At 42.4% G+C, this 4,780-nt stretch overlaps 1 long non-coding RNA gene across 1 annotated transcript; it reads left to right on the top strand.

The window, feature by feature from the left end:
* Positions 1–99: 99 nt before the first annotated feature.
* LOC112076364 (uncharacterized) lies at positions 100–3,028 on the top strand. The gene is made up of 4 exons (XR_002895171.2): positions 100–231; positions 315–382; positions 2,299–2,373; positions 2,564–3,028. It is a non-coding gene; the product is annotated as an uncharacterized lncRNA (long non-coding RNA).
* Positions 3,029–4,780: the final 1,752 nt, after the last annotated feature.

The following is a 4,780-nucleotide window of genomic DNA, read 5'->3' as shown; positions in this document are numbered from 1 at the left end:
TTGTAACTCCCTCTCCTGTAGGTAGGTAGGTAATGCAGATCTCCTATTGTAACTCCCTCTCCTGTAGGTAGGTAGGTAGGTAGGTGTGTAGGTAGATAGGTAATGCAGATCTCCTATTGTAACTCTTTCTTCAGGTTGGGAATGCTGATCACTACAACAGCTACATCCAGTCTCTGAAGACCAGTATTCCTGTTAGAGGCCTTCAGGAATTCTGGGACATGCTAGTCCAAGGTACAATAGCAGGCCTCATGTTAACGCTCTTTATTAAAGCAGCGTTCTGTGAGCAGGTTATTAATTGTGGTATTGATTAACAGATGCCCTGACTCTGATCAACAAGGACGAAGTTGAAGGGAGCACGTTCTCCAGTCATGATGCCAAGCAGGTACAGGAGAACCAGCTACCTGCCTCCTGGGTGACCAGGCCTTAGAAGGGTTCATTGAAGTAAACAGAATATATAAACATAAATATAAAGGCAACAGACCCACATAAATATAAAGGTAACAGACCCACATAAATATAAAGGCAACAGACCCACATAAATATAAAGCAACAGACCCACATAAATATAAGGCAACAGACCCACATAAATATAAAGGCAACAGACCCACATAAATATAAAGGCAACAGACCCACATAAATATAAAGGCAACAGACCCACATAAATATAAAGCAACAGACCCACATAAATATAAAGGCAACAGACCCACATAAATATAAAAGGCAACAGACCCACATAAATATAAAGCAACAGACCCACATAAATATAAAGGCAACAGACCACATAAATATAAAGGCAACAGACCCACATAAATATAAAGGCAACAGACCCACATAAATATAAAGGCAACAGACCCACATAAATATAAAGGCAAACAGACCCACATAAATATAAAGGCAACAGACCCACATAAATATAAAGGCAACAGACCCACATAAATATAAAGCAACAGACCCACATAAATATAAAGGCAACAGACCCACATAAATATAAAGGCAACAGACCCACATAAATATAAAGGCAACAGACCACATAATATAAAGGCAACAGACCCACATAAATATAAAGGCAACAGACCCACATAAATATAAAGGCAACAGACCCACATAAATATAAAGGCAACAGACCCACATAAATATAAAGGCAACAGACCCACATAAATTATTAAAGGCAACAGACCCACATAAAATATAAAAGGCAACAGACCACATAAATATAAAGGCAACAGGACCCACATAAATATAAAGCAACAGACCCACTAAATATAAAGCAACAGACCCACATAATATAAAGCAACAGACCCACATAAATATAAAAGGCAACAGACCCACAATAAATATAAAGGCAACAGACCCACATAAATATAAAGGCACAGACCCACATAAATATAAAGGCAACAGACCCACATAAATATAAAGGCAACAGACCCACATAAATATAAAGACAACAGACCCACATAAATATAAAGGTAACAGACCCACATAAATATAAAGGCAACAGACCCACATAAATATAAAGGCAACATGTAAAGTGTTGGTTTCATCAACTGAAATAAAAGATCACAGACATTTTTCCATTCTCACAAAAAGCTGATTTCTCTCAAATGTGTTTACATCCCTGTTAGTGAGCATTTCTCCTTTGCCAAGATAATCCATCCACCTGACAGGTGTGGCATATCAAGAATCTGATTAAACAGCATGATCATTACACACCTTGTGTGTATAAAAGGCCACTCTAAAAAGTACAATGCCACAGATGTCTCAAGTTTTGAGGGAGCGTGCAATTGGCATGCTTACTGCAAGAATGTCCAACAGAGCTGTTGCCATAGAAGTTAATGTTAATTTCTCTACCATAAGCCACCTCCAACGTCATTTTAGAGTATTTGGCCTCAACCGCAGACCACGTGTAACCACGCCAGCCCAGGACCTCCACATCCTGCTTCCTCACCTGTGGGATCGTCTGAAGGGGGGTGCTGAGGAGTATTTTTGTCTGTAATAAAGACATTTTGTGGAGAAAACTTGATTCTAATTGGCTGAACCTGCCTCCCCAGTGGGTGAGCTTATGCCATCCCAGGCCCACCCATGGCTGCACCCCTGCCCAATCATGTGAAATCCATAGATTAGGGCCTAATTTATTTATTTCAATTGACTCATTTCCTTATATGAACTAATTCAGTAAAACCTTTGAAATTGTTGCATGTTGCGTTTATATTTTTGTTCAGTATATCTGAGTGGTTAGAATATGACTGACGAGAAGTTGTCCAGTCCTAATTCCTGATTGAAGCCCGTCTCTGTCCTTAGTTCCTGACTGCAGAGGAGAAGAAAGAGGAGGTAGTAGCAGCTGTGGTGGACGATACAGGAGATGTGGACGACTTGGTGAGCGTTAACCTTTTGTGTTTACATTTACAGGGAGGAAGTGTGTTGGTGGGGGTTGGTGGCTACACATCTACAAGGTCAACAGTTGTATCTGTGACTTCTCTACCATCTTCTCTACCATCTTCTCTACCATCTTCTCTACCATCTCTCTACCATCTTCTCTACCATGGTTCTTCTTCTCTCCCTACAGCTGGACATGATGTGAGGTAGAAGACTACTGGGTTGAGGAGTGGAGGATGAAGGAAACGTGACCAAACAGATTCAACTGTCCATCATCTGCCACCTGGAGTTAACGGCATACTTCGGGATTTTGACAATTTATTGATTTCCCCAGAGTCAGATGAATACCATGTGGATGCCATTTTTATGTCTSTGTATCCAGTATGAAGGAAGTCAGAGGTAATGCTAGCTGATATCCTATACAGAGCCTTCGGAAAGTATTCAGACCCCTTAGCTTTTCCCACTTTTTGTTACGTTACAGCCTTATTCTAAAATTGATTATATTGTTGTCTTTCCTCGTCAATCTACACACAATACCCCATACTGACATCACAATACCCCATACTGACATCACAATACCCCATAATGACAAAGCAAAAACAGGTTTTTAAGAAATTTTGGCAAATGTATTAAAAATAAAAACGTATCACATTTATGTAAGTATTCAGTACTTTGTTGAAGCACCTTTGACAGCCATTACAGCCTCGAATCAAAGTGTATTTGTCACATGCCCCGAATACAACAGGTGTAGACCTTACAGTGAAATGCTTACTTACAAGCCCTTAACCAACAATGCAGATTTAATTTTTAAAAAGACCACATTTGAAAAATAAAGTAAAAAATAATTAAAGAGCAGCAGTAAAATAACAATAGCAAGGCTATATACAGGGGTATCGGTACAGAGTTGATAATTGAGGTAATATGTAGATGTAGGTAAAGTTATTAAAGTGACTTATGCATAGATAATAAACAGAGAGTAGCAGCAGCTTAAAAGAGGGGTCTGGGTAGCCCTTTGATTAGCTGTTCAGGAGTCTTATAGCTTCGGGGTAGAATCTGTTAAGAAGCCATTTGGACCTAGACTTGGTGCTCCGGTACCGCTTGACGTGCGGTAGCAGAGAGAACAGTCTATGACGGGTGGCTGGAGTCTTTGACAATTCTTCGGGCCTTCCTCTGACACCGCCTGGTATAGAGGTCCTGGATGGCAAAAAGCTTGGCTCCAGTGATGTACTGGGCCGTACACACTACCCTCTAGTGCCTGGCGGTCGGAGGCCGAGCAGTTGCCGTACCAGGCAGTGACGCAACCAGGAAGGATGCTCTCGATGGTGCAGCTGTAGAACCTTTTGAGGATCTTAGGACCCATGCSAAATCTTTTCAGTCTCCTGAGTAGGTTTTGGGTATGACGCTAAAAGCATGGCACACCTGTATTTGGGAAGTTTCTCCCATTCTCTGTAGATCCTCTCAAGCTCTGTCAAGTTGGATGGGCAGCGTCACTGCACAGCTATTTTCAGGTCTCTCCAGAGATGTTCGATCGGGTTCAAGTCCCGGCTCTGGCTGGGCCACTCGGACATTCAGAGACTTGTGCCGAAGCCACTCCTGCGTTGTCTTGGTTGTGTGCTTAGGGTCGTTGTCCTGTTGGAAGGTGAACCTTCGTCCCTGTCTGAGGTCCTGAGCGCTCTGGAGCAGGTTTTCATCAAGGATCGCTCTGTTCATCTTTCCCTCGATCCTGACTAGTCTCCCAGTCCCTGCAGCTGAAAAACATCCCCACAGCATGATGCTGCCACCACCATGCTTCACAGTAGGGATGGTGCCAGGCTTCCTCCAGACGTGACGCTTGGCATTCAGGCCAAAGAGTTCAATCTTGGTTTCATCAGACCAGATAATCTTCTTTCTCATGGTCTGAGAGTCTTTAGGTTCCTTTACTMAYGKGTGGCTWCCGTCTGGCCATTCTACCATAAAGACCTGATTGATGGAGTGCTGCAGAGATGGTTGTCCTTCTGGAAGGTTCTCCCATCTCCACAGAGGAACTCTGGAGCTCTGTCAGAGTGACCAACGGGTTCTTGGTCACCTCCCTGACCAAAGTATGGCTCTGCGTTGTCAACTTGTTTAAATGATTGGTCTCTGTATGGCTCTTGTTGTCAACTTGGTTTAAATGATGGGTCTCTGTATGGCTCTGCGTTGTCAAACTTGGTTTAAATGATTGGTCTCTGTATGGCTCTGCGTTTGTCAACTTGGTTTAAATGATTGGTCTCTGTATGGCTCTGCGTTGTCAACTTGGTTTAAATGATTGGTCCTCTGTATGGCTCTGCGTTGTCAACTTGGTTTTAAATGATTGGTCTCTGTGGCTCTGTGTTGTCAACTTGGTTTAAGATGATTGTCTCTGTGATGGCTCTGTGTTGTCAACTTGTTT

This window comes from Salvelinus sp. IW2-2015, unplaced genomic scaffold (genome assembly GCF_002910315.2).
Source record: "Salvelinus sp. IW2-2015 unplaced genomic scaffold, ASM291031v2 Un_scaffold3706, whole genome shotgun sequence".
NCBI lineage: Eukaryota > Metazoa > Chordata > Actinopteri > Salmoniformes > Salmonidae > Salvelinus > Salvelinus sp. IW2-2015.
The sequence above is the reverse complement of the archived record's forward strand: the minus strand, read 5'-3'. Positions and strand labels throughout refer to the sequence as shown.